At 41.2% G+C, this 14,696-nt stretch overlaps 1 long non-coding RNA gene across 1 annotated transcript in view; it reads left to right on the top strand.

The window, feature by feature from the left end:
* Positions 1-895: 895 nt before the first annotated feature.
* The window catches only part of LOC127044393 (uncharacterized), a 35,883-nt gene continuing 22,082 nt past the window's right edge, over positions 896-14,696 (top strand). Inside the window, exon 1 of the long non-coding RNA XR_007772479.1 lies at positions 896-1,621. This is a non-coding gene — a long non-coding RNA (uncharacterized LOC127044393). The remainder of the gene's footprint in view (positions 1,622-14,696) is intronic.

The raw sequence follows: 14,696 nt of genomic DNA, 5'->3' as shown, positions 1-14,696 counted from the left end.
AGGGAAACATGTAAATGTATTGAAATGCACACACAAATTAATACAGCCCTAAGGCTCCCAAGCAAGTTGCAAATGCAGCATTTTGTGCCTTACAGGTGAAGCAGCCCTGGCTTAGAGTGAATTTTTATGAACACATTTTAAAGGGACACTGACATTATCTTAAATATGGTGGCACATAATGGAGCTTAAATTGGCATTTTTTCCAGTAATAATTAGGGATGAATGATTTGGTTCTGAGAAAAACACAGGTCTGAACTTCAGCCCAACCATAAACTTGAACACCAGCTTATATAAAAATTCAGATCAGTGTCCTCGGTTGATTTCCTCATTCCACAATTGCTTTCCCCCTCCCCCAGTCTGTTTCAAGGTCTCAGAAGGAAAGAAAATCTGAGTTGACTGCTGCCTACCATGGTCAAAGACACAAAGTAGGCTGGAGGAAAAGATATAAAGGCTCAACCAGCTCAGCAGACATTGCAACATCTGTTGAGATCCCACAGCTGAATTTCAGCACAAGTAGAAAGCTCTAGTGGGGTTTGTGAGAAGGAGCTGGATGGTTAAGAATGAAAGGGAAGGCTCAGGGAATGATGAGAGAGGACTGGAAGATCCCAGGTGAACCAGGCAAAATGTTTATGCTAGCAGAGCCTGTTGCAGGGTTAAAGATCAGGTCCAGAGGTCTGATGAGGTAGAGGGGAAGTGGGTTAGAGTTTCAGGGGAGATAAGAGGATCTCAATGGGTAGAAAAGAGGGAGAGAGAAAAATGAAGCAATAGAGACATGGGAAAGAAACCACAAAAGGTATTAGGTACTTTCAGATATACATATGTAAGCAGTCAGGATAAGCTCTACCCTGACATCTGGTGGAAAGAATTTCAGAGAGTGTATTTGCATAGGCACGCCTACCCTATCCCAGACTGCCGAGCTGTGGGACTGCTTTGTGACAAATGACTCACCCTCAGTTGGGTGGTACTTGCTAGACAAGGGACATGGGTTCCAAAACCCAGTGAATTGAGAGAGGCTGGGGACAGGTATCTGTGTCTGGTGGTACAGTCTCCTTGTAGAGCCAGAAGCACCAGTTCCACCCCCTCCTCTCTCCACTGTGGAATGTCAGAGTTGATTTTTTTATTCCCTTAAGAATCCAGATACAGGTTACTGAGCTGAACTCACTTTGTGCTAATGGTGCACTAGCACTGGGGCTCACCTACTAAGAGCTGAGATCACTAAGAGTTGAAATCACTAAAGAGCTGAAATTACTGAACTGAGAGTACTGTGCTAATTAGTGGGGGAGCCTGAAACTATACTGTGGAACAGAGCAGCTGGCGGAGTGGAGCAGTTTGTGGGGATGGCTGGAGTGGATCTCGGGACAGCTGGTGGAGCAGAGCGGCTGGCAGAGTGGAGTAGCTGTGGGACAGGTGGAGCAGCCCACAGAGCGAGCGGAGCCAAGCAGTTTGCAGGGACAACTGGAGCAGCTCACAGGACAGCTGGTGGAGCAGAGCAGCTGGTGGAGCAGAACAGTTTGTGAGGATGGCTGGAGGAGCAGAGTGGAGCGGCTGGTAAAGCAGAGCAGTTCGTGGAGAAGGCGGAAGCAGAACCCACGGAGAGGCAGGGCAGTTGGCCCCGGACCACGTAAGGTGCCCCTTTCTACCCAGGCTGGGGGGAGGGACCTCTGCAGATAGACTCTCGAACTTTGGGGCTGCACTGACCCAGGACAGAGACTTTTGGATTGTGGGACTTTTGGGACTGTGGGTGATTTGGGGGTTGCTGGACTCAAAAGCCCAGGAAAAAGGACACAGCCCAATTTCCTGGGGTAGGTCTTTGCTCACAGTTTGGTCTAGGAACTCTAGTTAAGGTGTTTTCCCAATTTAGTGTTTGTTGTTTATCTCATGTAATTAAACCTTTTCTGCTACACCAAGACTCTGTGCTTGCGAGAGAGGAAGCATTGCCTCTTTGAGGCTCCTAGTGGTGTGTGTAAGATTTTCCCAGGTCACGGGGTGGGGGCTCGAGCTGGTTTGGCATTGGATTATTGATACTGAACTCGGCCCTTGTTGCTGCCAACTCAGAGGGGCAGAAGGGTGACACATAGAATTCTCCAAAGTAAATCTCTAAATGCTTCTGAGATTTCCCATCACTATAAATGATATGAGTAATAACTAGGGCTATTGATTAATTGCAGTTAACTCACCCGATTAACTCAAAAAAATTAATCACAGTTAAAAATATTAATCATGATTTATCACAGTTAAACAATAGAATACCTATTGAAATTTATTAAATAGTTTAGGTGTTTTTTTACATTTTCAAATATATTGATTTCTATTATAATTCAGAATACAAAGTGTACAGTGCTCACTTTATATTATTTTTATTACAAATATTTGCACTGTAAAAGTGATAAACGAAAGGAATAGTATTTTTCAATTCACCTCATACAAGTACAGTCTCATTATCCTGAAAGTGCAACTTAAAAATGTAGATTTTTTTTGTTACATAACTGCTGTCAAAACCAAAAAGAAGTAAAACTTTAGAGCCTACATGTCCACTCAGTCCTACTTCTTGTTCAGCCAATTGCTAAGACAAACAAGTTTGTTTACATTTACGGGAGATAATGCTGCCTGCTTCTTATTTACAATGTCACCTGAAAGTGAGAACAGGCATTCACATGGCACTTTTGTAGTCAGCGTTACAAGGTATTTACCTGCTAGATATGGTAAACATTTGTATGCCCCTTCAAACTTTGGCCAGCATTCCAGAGGACATGCTTCCATGTTGATGACACTCATTAAAAAATAATGTGTTAATTAAATTTGTGACTGAATTCCTTGGTGGAGAATTGTATGTCTCCTGCTCTGTGTTCTACCCCCATTCTGCCATGTATTTCATGTTATAGCAGTTTGGATGATGACCCAGCATATTGTTCATTTTAAGAACACTGTCACTGTAGATTTGACAAAATGCAAAGAAGGCACTCGTAAGATTTCTAAAGATAGCTACAGCACTCAGCCCAAGGTTTAAGAATCTGAAGTGCCTTCCAATATCTGAGAGAGATGAGTTGTGGAGCATGCTTTCAGAAGTCTTAAAAGAGTAATACTACAGAAACTACAGAACTCAAACTGATGCAGAAACTACAGAACTCAAACCACCAAAAAAGAAAATCAACCTTTTGCTGGTGACAACTGACTCAGATGATGAAAATGAATATGTGTTGGTCTGCATAGCTTTGGATCGTTATTGAGCAGAACCCATCATCATCATAGATGCATGTCCTCTGGAATGGTGGATGAAGCATAAAGGGACATATGAATCTTTAGTATATCTGACACGTAAATATTTTGCGATGCCAGCTACGAATGCCATGCAAATGCCTGTTCTCACTTTCAGATGATGTTTCAGGTGACGTTCAGGTGACAAGAAGCAGGCAGCATTGTCTCCTGCACACGTAAACAAACTTGTTTGTCTGGGCAAATGGCTGAACAAGAAGTAGTACTGAATGGACTTGTAGATTCTAACGTTTGACATTGTTTTGCATTTGAATGCAGTTATTTTTTTTTATATAATTCTACATTTGTAAGTTCAAATTTCATAATAAAGAGATTGCACTATAGTACTTGTATTAAGTGAATGGAAAAATACTATTTCTTTTATTTTTACAGAGCAAAACACAGAGCAAAAATAAATATAAAGTGAGCACTGTATACTTTGTATTCTGTGTTGAAATTGAAATCAATATATTTGAAAATGTGGAAAACACAAAAATATTTAAATAAATGGTATTCTATTATTGTTTAACAGCACAATTAATTATGTGATTAATCAAGATTAATTTTTTTAATTGCATGATTAATAGTGATTAATTTTTTTAATCGCTTGACAGCCCTTGTAATAATCATTACCATTTTAAAAGGAATACATTCTCTCTCTTTCTCTGTAGTCCCTAATTAAAAAGCAGTATATTTTTTGCTCTCTGCTAAATATTGTAAGAGATATAAGAATCTATTAATCCAACAATGCATTGTGTCTGCTAGGTACATTAATGCCACCGTTTTATTAGAAGACAATTATTGGACTGTAAATTAAAACCATAACAACTCGGGCACATAAGTAGGTTTAAATGAGTGGAGAATGTTGGTACCATAGGCACCAATATCCTCTGTTCCTGGGGGGGTTCTTGACTCTCACTCAGCCCTAGGCCCCACCCGCACTCCACACCTTCCCCCCACTGTCTCTCCCCCACTTCTTTCCACCCCATTTCTCCCCCTGTGCCCCAGCACTTCCTGCACGCTGCTGAACATCTGATCCACAGTGAGCAGAAGGTGCAGGGAGGGAGGGGAAGGAACTGATAGGTGGGCACTGCTGGAGAATGCTCAGCACGCACAATTTTTTTCCATGGGTGCTCCAGCCGTGGAGCACCCAAGGAGTCGGTGCCTATGGTTGGCACACAAATTAGGAGTGGGCATGGACTTCAGCCCTTGGAAGTTACTAATTTTGTGGCATTCAGAGGTGAGTTGAACCCCAGTTCCAATGCAGCCGTCTGAGGATTGTGGCATAGCTCTTCCGCCCACCCATGCTAAAGATTTCCCAGAGAACATTGTGGGAACTGCTAAGAGGTTCTCCCTTCCCTGCTGGCCCCTAAAACAATAAATACAGAATGTCTGCTCCTGAGCTCACTGATCAATCACCAGACAACACTAGTAGCTACAATACACTTCTGACTCTTGCAAAAGACTGGGCTTGGTCTACGCTTAAAAGTTAGGTCAAAAAAGCTACATCAGTCAGCGGTGTGAAAAATCCACATGCCTAACTGACTTAGCTATGCAGACCTAACCCCAGTGTAGATGCAGCTCTGTTAACGGACAAATGTTTCCATCAATATAGCTACCGTCATTCAATGATGTGGGTTTTCCTACAACAATGAAGAAATACTTCCTGTTAGTGTCGACTGTGTCTACATATCAGGATTGTGCCCTGATAGCTATGCTGACGTAGCTATGCGAGTAGAGTCTCCATAGCTTAGACATTCACCAGCCCCTCTACTTTCTCTGAAGTGGGTTCTGATTTAGTAGTGTTTTCAATCCACTTTATACAGGTGTCAAAGACTACAATGTGCAAGGAGAGTGGAAAATCATGTCGTTTTTACTTTAAATTGAGAAATTTTCATGTAATTGGGAGTGGTGGGAATGTTTTCTGAAGGTTGTCAGTATCTGAGTATAGCCCTTCTTAGGGAGTTTCAGCATCTTGCAGGGACACATCTCAGAATATTTAGTGTCTCAGTACTTTCAGGAGGAAGTAAAGAGCTATCCACTGCAGTGTTCAGGACTTTAACCCCCAAAACTCACTCTACCGACACCCCTGATAAAAAATATTTGATCAGAAGGTGGCTGATGATACACATACACAAAGCACTCTAAATCCCTCCATCGTCCCTTCTCTGTTCCAGGTCATCTCTTTCTTGGGTTTACATTTTTGACTTTGACACATAGAAAAAAGGAGACAAAAATATAGCTAACGCTACTGTCATGGCCATCTTATTCCTGCGTAATTATATTCTGCTCAACTAATTTAAAGTTTAAGGGGGTGCAGTGTTCTAAACTTCCTGGGTCTGATTCTCATGTACTCCAATGTCCCTTTATATCACTCTGGCAGTATAAAAGGCACTGAAAGAGGGTGTCCATTTCTATGCATTTTCAGGAACTTTACACTTAGTGGGCCTTAGTGTAAATGAGAATCAGGTCCCTTGTCTGAAATTCCTGCGTAGTGTTGTAGTGTGCAGTTATGCAGCCACTTCATTTCACCCCAGCGGTGGCTGTGTTTCAAAGGAGGCAAAGTGAGCCCCATATAGTTGCACATTCTGCATTTCTGTAAAGTGCCTTGAGGTTTGTGAAGGTACAAGCTTAAATACATAATTATGTAACTAAATATCTTGTCTGTCTAGCAAATGCTCAACCATTCTATTCAAAATCATCATTACATTTAGGAAACTTCTGCCAGGGTAACCAGTGCTGTTACTCCAGTTTTACACTGTTGTAATTCCAGTGAAGTCCATGAAGACTGATGTAAATTTGGAGTAACACAGTGATGAACTGGCTGCCTATTCTTTAGGCACTGGAGAAAATATAGATACTATTTTAGTCACGTTTGTGTATGTGTTTTTAAGAAGGTATATAAGAAGATCAGACAGCAGAGAAGCACTAACCAATTAGGCAGGTGTTTGGAGAACTAAAATTTTATGAATAAGAAAGAAGATACATGGGGAATAGCTGTTCATTTCTGAGACAGCCATATTCCACCTTTCTTCCATGGTGGAATTCTCAATGAAGTTAATAAGAGAACTGCATAAAATCGTAAGATATGGCCCTAAGCATGTAAACTTCTACTTATACCTGAATGGGTAGCAATAACTTGTAATCTAATTATGGGCTTGCATTTTTTTTAGTGTTTTTTTTAATGATCTTGGTCATGTGCTAACTTTGCAGTCCCTTTACAACATACCATGTCCTATTTTACAGTTACACACACATTTGCCAATCCCTATTAAAAGATTATTAGTTAGTTAGTGGAAAAGAGCTTTGACCAACTCTAGGAAATCGTTTCACAGAAATTCTGCAAATTTATGTTTGCAAATAATTCATGGGAAATACTCCCATAAAATGCCAATTATTTTGTTCATGGATAAAGCTTACAGTTCTATTGCCTACTTTAAAAGTCAGTTACAATTTACTCCCAATTTTAAATTCCCCCAGGACAATGACATTGTCTTCTTCTTAAAGATTAAGGTTCAGTTTGACCTAATATTTTGTGAAAAGGGCTTTAAAATGTTACAGTCTTGATATCCTTACAGCTTTAAATTTACTGATAAATATCCACTGGGATATGCAACTCAGTCTGAACGCTAGTTACGATAATAAAGTGCTCCTTCTTCTTTGCTTGCAGTTGCAAGAATAGCAGGTGGTCGTCGTTTACCAGCTCAAACAAGCCACTACATCTGAGACAGCTCATTTTGGACCAACGCTGAATGCCTTGCTTGAGTGATTCTACTCCTAACAAAGCAGCCAAGATTCTCATTCCCATTGTTTCATTTGAATGAGAATTAGCTGCTGCTGCTGCATGCATGGTCAGGGCTTGCTATTATAAAATGGTTCTGCAGACATGTTTATTGAAGGCTAGCTGCCATACTATATTGGGAATGATCTCTTAATGGATCCATGCTTTTCACAATCAACTTTACCAGTGAGAGTGAAAGTCAAGAGGAAGCAGCAATGAATGAAGCAGAGAGGACGCAGCATTCTCTCTCAGCCTGTAGCAGTAGCAGCCTTACTATCTATACTTCTCTAGTAATATGCACTGCAGAAACTGTAGACCCATATATTTTCATTAGGGTAAGGGAATGCAACTGCTCTGTGTGATGTCAGTGAAATTGACAGGAGACCGTGCTCAAACAGCACGATGTCAACACAATCACAGTGTAAACTACTGTGATTACTACCAAAATCTTGGACAAAAGGGTAAAACAAAATGAGATCTGAAACACACAATTCTTATAGGTAACAAATTCCCCTTCATGCAGTTTAAAACTGTTCTTCAATGACTAATACCTTTTTCCATGATGCAGGTCCTGCTTTGTAAACCAAGACACATGCACCCTAGAACACCTAGGCCTAGTTTTCTAATAATGGAGTCTAGAGAATCTCACTTCAAATACACAGCATGTCAGAGCTCTTTAAAAATGATTCATATGAGTTCTGTTATAAGCATTAGGGCCAAACTGCTCTAATCAATCCAGAGCACATTGAAAGCTACAGGAACCAAAGTGCCTGCTTCTAACAGCTATGCCATCAAAGAAATCTATGCTATTTTCCCTCCCACCCACAGCATCAACTATCCACTTTTTAAATCTAAGCAATGATTTTCATTTTTTTCCCAGCTAAAGATTGCTAGTGAGAATAAGAAGTTAGAGATGGAAAAGATCTAAGTGTTATTATATTATAATGAGTAGTAATAGTCCATCTCTCCAAGTACATTCTTTGTGCCTAAGACAAAATGCCCTGAGGAGCTTGCACTTGGAGTCATATATCTGTGCTTTGGCTTTAAGTCACAATTTATTCCTTACTATTCGGGGCAAAATATTGTATCTGGACAACACAATGTATGACACTTTTAATTAGGGATGGTCTAGCCAGAGCTTTCTTCCCCAAAGTGGAACCAAACCAAACTCAATCTGTTGTTGAGAACTGAGCCCATTCAATTAATTTTGTGATCAACTTTTAATTTCCACATACTTTTGTCCTTCCTGATTTCAGCTGCAACCAAAAGTGGAAATACTGAAAGATTCAAGAGAGGCTTGTTTTTTGGGGATTTCCAGCTTGTTTGAAACCTAGTAACACTAGGAAACCTGAAACAAAATCTGATTTTGTGAGATTTCCAGCTCAATTTTCAGACGAAAGGTTGAGACAATTCGAATTAACTAACATCTGAACTTTGGGCTTCTTATCCAAACTTCAGCTGAGCCTCCGAACCTTTAGACCTTGCTCATCATCAGTCTACACAGACATCTGTTCTATCCCAAACAGTGAACATGCCACTGGATGATTTTTTTTAAAATTATTATTGGGGGTTTTTGCACATGTCCTCAGTATTGAATTATCTCTGACTGTTTGTCGTCATTTAAGAAAGACACTGAACACTTAGCAAACATGCCTTTTATCAGTGGAAGAACATTGCCATCTTATCAATCAAAGATAGCATATATGCAAACACTTTATCTATGCTTTTGTTCCTCTAGATTGTTTGGTTGCCTGTTTATGGCTCCCAGACCATTTTACCAGCAACAGGCTTTAGTTAATCATTCCCCCTTCTGTCTGTTTCCCCAGTTGTCAAATGGGGACTAATACTTACCTCTTTTGTGAAGTGCTGTGAGATCTACTGATGAAAAACACTATTTAAGAGCTAGGTACTATTATTCTTAGCTCAGAAATCTGAATCCAAAATGGTGACTGGTACAAAGAGGCACTGACTTATTACTCCTCTAACTTTGAAATCCCTTCATTGGTTACAGTTAAATCCTGTATTAATGTTAAAAGTTTTTCTGATAATTTAAAAACCCAGAAACTTTCTTGGGCTTTTATATGTTTCAGAACTATTGGTGCAATAAACTCCCATTTCTCTCTGTGATATGCTGACTCATTCATTTCCTCTTACCAGTGAAGATAAGAGGAAGACTGCTGGGCTGGAGCTTTTACTGTTCTTGCCCTATGCGTCTGGCACTCCTTCCTTTCGAGATTAAACTGATTCAAGCTGAGGAGCTTTTTTTAAGTAATAAACTAAAACCTTTTTGCTTGATAAAGCATTTGATCACTGAAACATTAGGATTAGGTATAAACTGAAAACATTGTAACAGCTTTTAAAAAATATATATTGTCTTCTTTATTCACCCTTGAGAGAATACAAAACTCATTATTAGCTACAGAACACATATTCTTCCAACTTCTTTGATCTTCTCTATTCTCCCGCGGAAGAGTTTTGCTTTCATAATTATAGGCAGTTGAGGCAGTTTTGCCTTGCACAGGTCTTTGTAATAACTTAAGCATTCATCAGAGACTGAACCTTCAACCAGCATAGTTTTTTGAGTAGTTTAACCTTGTCTACAGATTAACAGGTGTTCACATTTAAAAAAAAAATCTCACTTTGAAGAGCTTTTCTAACATGTGTGGTAGGGATGGAGACCTTCTGCTAAGATGCTAGGCATTTCTGCAAATGAGGGCAGATAATGGGATAGCTCACAGCAGAGGTGACTGTGTGTCCGGTGACTGGTAAGCACTGGGGAAGCCTAAGCATGAAGAGAGCACTGATCTACCAATTTTGGAAGAGGCAGGAGAAGACTAGAAAGGTGGCTAGGACCTAGTTTGTCCATGAAGCTTGTGAAAGAAGCCCCTAAAATAGTGGAGCTCTACCAAGAGAAGGATCTGAGCTTCACGGTTTCCTGTCTGGTTGTTTTTTGCTGACATTTTTCTAATACATGCCCTGACCACACGGTGCACAATGTGCGTAAATACTAATAAAATATAGTCAAAAATACATTATAAAAAAAGGTGCCTAAACTGAAAACACTGAGCTCCCTATGGAAAACTCCAGCAGTAACCATCCTTTTATTAATGATCAACCCATAAAAAAACCCATCTAACCCAACACTACTGTTAAAAATGCAAGAGTAACTTGTGCATAGGTCTGTATAAAATTTCTGTATGCTTGGGTAATCATAACTTTAATTGTAACTTTAATAAAACTTGTAAAACAAATAAACTTTGTACTTGTAAATGTAAGTGTGGTCACTACCCTTGGTATTTATGTGTTCCTAAAGCAAGTGGCCAAAGTAACTTTCACTCTGTTAAGCTTAAAACTGTAGCAACCAAATCTGAACCCCACCCTCTTAAATAAAATAAAAGGCGACAATGCTTTGTATGAGACTGGAATTAGAATTTGTTGTTAAATTGAGGCTGATGTTGTTACACCCTTTGAATCTAGTCTCTGGGGTGAGACTTGAGGTTGGGCAATTGAATATTCACGGACTGATCATCATCTCCGGTAGTCTGAGAGTGGGTCATGCCTCTGTTATCAGTGCAGGGCATCTGTTTTGATGGCCTGCTGAGACTGTTGGAACTGGAGTTTATCTAAAGGGCTCTGAGGGAGAGAGAGAATCATTCCTCCCTTAGACCACTAATGATAATTTTGTCATTTTATAACTTTTTTTGTCCTCATCAACAAGTTGACCCCAAGGCATCCTCTTCAATGATTTTGTCCTTATAGATCACCTTGGTTGACAGATGATCTGCAACAAATTAAGTGAGAGGGTAGGCAGCTAGAGAATTTGTTGTAGAATTCTGAGGCAGAAGTGCACTGACTGCATCATAAAAATTCTTATACTACTGCTGTGTGGGAGACAAAGAAGAGATTTCTTGCCTGCAGCATAGTAACCACCAAATCTCAATATTTGTTTTGGGTGATCGATAGAGAGCAGGGACATGATAACAGTCAAAATGACTGAGAGGGCAGGGACATGATTACAGTCTTCAAGTACATTAAAAGTTATTATAAAGAGAAGGGTGGCAAATTGTTCTCCTTAACCACTGAGGACAGGACAAGAAGTAATGTGCTTAAATTACAGAAGAGAGATTTAGGTTAGATGTTAGGAAAAACTTCCTAACCGTAAAGGTAGTTAACCACTGGAACAGGAGGCTATTGAATCTCCATCGTTGGAGGTTTTTACCAACTGGTTAAGCAAACACCTTATGGAATAGATAATACTTAGTCCTGCATCAGTACAGGGGACTGGACTAGATGACCTCTCGAGGTCCCTTCCAGTCCTACATTTCTATGATTCTGTGATAGTTGGGGATAAATCTTGGCTCTCTCCACTTTATGGCTGATTTGAGTTCCTCCCCTTGTGAGAAAATTATTAACTATTTTGCAAATGAAAATCACTTGAATTCAGACCAAACTTGTCTGAATGTGTGTGTCTTGATAGCAAAAAATGTTGTATCATTTCTTCCTTAGTTTCATTCCTCTAATGCTGACTGTAGCACTGAAGGAGTGGAGGGAACTTTGAGTCAGATCTTGTGCTCTGGATTCATGACTTTTCTAGCTAGTGAATTCAAGCAGTGAGATGCTGAGGCAACTGTAAATGTATAGTCAACATTTCTCCTAAAGAGGACAGGCTGCCAGCTTCTCTTAAAGCCTCATTGATCTGACTCAAGAAACAGTCAGTTGACATTGACAATCTGGCTAATTATTGGCCTGTGTCGCCTCTTCCTTTTGTGGTGAAGGTTACTGAAAAGGTTGTGGTAAGACAACTATTACAGTATATATATGCCTCATGTTTCCTAGACCCTTTATCAATGTGGGTGCGCTACAAAGACTGCTCCTGTTTTGTTAACTGATCTGCTAATAGTGAGGGATGAAGATGAAGAATCCTTATCCATGATCATATTACTAGATCTATCAGCTGCCTTTTATAATGTTCATCGTGAAGCACTATTGACATATCTACAGACCTGAGTGGGAGTGGGTTGGGCTGCTCTCATGTGGCTTCATTCTTTATCCTTGGAGAAGATCCAGAGAGTAGTGTGGGGCAATGATTCCTCTTCCCTTTAAGTTCTCTCATATGGAGGTCAAAAGAGTTTCCTCTTGCTCTCCTTGTTCAACATACATATGATGATATTACAGGTTCTAATAAGAAAGCCTGGGCTACTGTGTCCTCAGTATGTGGATGAAATCTAGCTTTCTGCTTCTGTTGCTTTTGACTCAGATGGCAGTTAAGCACCTTTCCCAATGTCTGGCTGGGATTGGTGCATGGACATGTGCAAATTGACTGAGGCTCCATCCAGCTAAAATTAGATAAAATAGAAACCATGGTGAGGAATATATTTGCTTCTTTGTCAACCATTTGCTCTTCATTTTCACAAATTAGGAATCTGGTTAGATTCCCAATTATTGGTGGACAATCAAGTTTCAGGTGTAGTCAGGATTACTTTAATTTTCATCCAGTTAGGACATTGCAACCTTTACTCACAGATGTAGACCTCACTTTTGTGATTCATACCTGCCTTACTTAGGGCTATGTCTTAAGTGTATGCAGATAATGACTTCGGTACAGAATACAGCAGCCCTCTTTTTAGGTGGAATAAGCTTGATGCAAGTATGCCATGGTGTTACTGGAAGTATTGAGTTTGTGTATCTAATCTGTGTCTTTTAGTTGCTGTGTTGTTTCATTCTTTTACTGTATTGCTTTTATTATATTATCCAATTATATTACACCATGTGGCTCCCAGAAGCAGTGGCATGTTCTCCCTCCAACTCCTATGTGTAGGGGCAGCAAGAGGGCTCTGCACACTGCCCCAGCCCCAAGTGCTGCCCCCGCAGCTCCCATTGGTAGAGAACTGCAGCCAATGGGAACTGCAGGGGCGGCGCCTGAGGACAGGGTAGCACACAGAGCCTCCTGGCCACGCCTCCACTCAGGAGCCAGAGAAGGAGGGACATGCAACTGCTTCTGGAAGCTACTTTAGGTAAATGCCGCCTGGAGCCTGCACCCCTGACGTCTTCCCACTTCCCAACCCCCTGTCCCAGCCCTGATCCCCCTCCTGCCCTCCAAACCCCTCAGTCCTAGCCCAGAGCACCCTCCTGCACCCCTAACCCCTCATCCCCAGCCCCAACCTAGAGCCCACCCCCCTCCAGTCAGAGCACCCAAAAATGATGCAATACGGTCTCCCGATTGCATCATCCCTATACATTCCTATGGGCTCCTATGTATTCCTATGGGGTTTTTCAGCTGACCTGTGGGTGACCCCTAGACCTTTCAATCAAAATTCCCTGTGAGAAGTGGAATTTACCATTGCATCTCAGAAAGTATTATTACATCAAAGGTAAGGACCCCATGTTCCTTAAAATGGAATCTGACACTGGAAATGGAACTTTCCATTACATTACCAGTAACGGCGTCTTCCATTACACAGAATCATAGAAGATTAGGGTTGGAAGAAACCTCAGGAGGTCATCTAGTCCAACCCCCTGCTCAAAGCAGGACCAACACCAACTAGCTCATCCCAGCCAGGGCTTTGTCAAGCCAGGCCTCCAAGGATGGAGATTCCACCACCTTCCTAGGTAACCCATTCCAGTGCTTCACCACCCTCCTAGTGAAATAGTTTTTCCTAGTATCTGACCTAGACTTCCCCCTTGTAACTTAAGACCATTGCTCCCCATTATGTCATCTGCCACCACTGAGAATGGCCTAATTCTATCCTCTTTGGAATCCCCCTTCAGGTAGTTGAAGGCTGCTATCAAATCCCCCCTCACTCTTCTCTTCTGCAGACTAAATTAGCCCAGTTCCCTCAGGCTCTCCTCATAAGTCATGTGTCAGCCCCCTAATCATTTTCATTGCCCTCCGCTGGACTCTTTCCAATTTGTCCACATCCTTTCCATAGTGCGGAGCCCAAAACTGGATGCAGTACTCCAGATGTGGCCTCACCAGTGCCGAATAGAGGGGAGTAATCCCTGTCCTCGATCTGCTGGCAATGCTCCTACTGATGCAGCCCAATATGCTGCTAGCCTTCTTGGCAACAAGGGAACACTGTTGACTCATATCCAGCTTCTTGTCCACTGTAATCCACAGGTCTTTTCTGCTGAACTGCCGCTTAGCCAGTTGATCCCCACCCTATAGCAGTGCATGGGGTTCTTCCATCCTAAGTACAGGATTCTGCACTTTTCCTTGTTGAACCTCATCAGATTTCTTTTGACCCAATCCTTCAATTTGTCTAGGTCCGTCTGTATCCTATCCCTACCCTCCAGTGTATCTACCTCTTCCCCCAGTTTAGTGTCATCCACAAACTTGCTGGGGTGCAATCAGTCCTATCATCCAGGTGATTAATAAAGATATTGAACAAAACTGGCCCCAGGACTGACCCCTGGTGCACTCCACTTGATACCGACAGCCAATTGGACATTGAGCCATTGATCACTACCTGTTGAGCCCGATGATCTAGGCAGCTTTCTATCCACCTTACAGACCATTCATCCAATCCATATTTCTTTAACTTGCCAGCAAGAATACTGTGGGAGACCGTATCAAAAGCTTTACTAAAGTCTAGGTATATCACGTCCACCACTTTCTCCATATCCACATAGCCAGTTATCTCATCATAGAAGGCAATTAGTTTAG

This window comes from Gopherus flavomarginatus, chromosome 2 (genome assembly GCF_025201925.1).
Source record: "Gopherus flavomarginatus isolate rGopFla2 chromosome 2, rGopFla2.mat.asm, whole genome shotgun sequence".
Classification (NCBI taxonomy): Eukaryota; Metazoa; Chordata; order Testudines; family Testudinidae; genus Gopherus; species Gopherus flavomarginatus.
The sequence above is the reverse complement of the archived record's forward strand: the minus strand, read 5'-3'. Positions and strand labels throughout refer to the sequence as shown.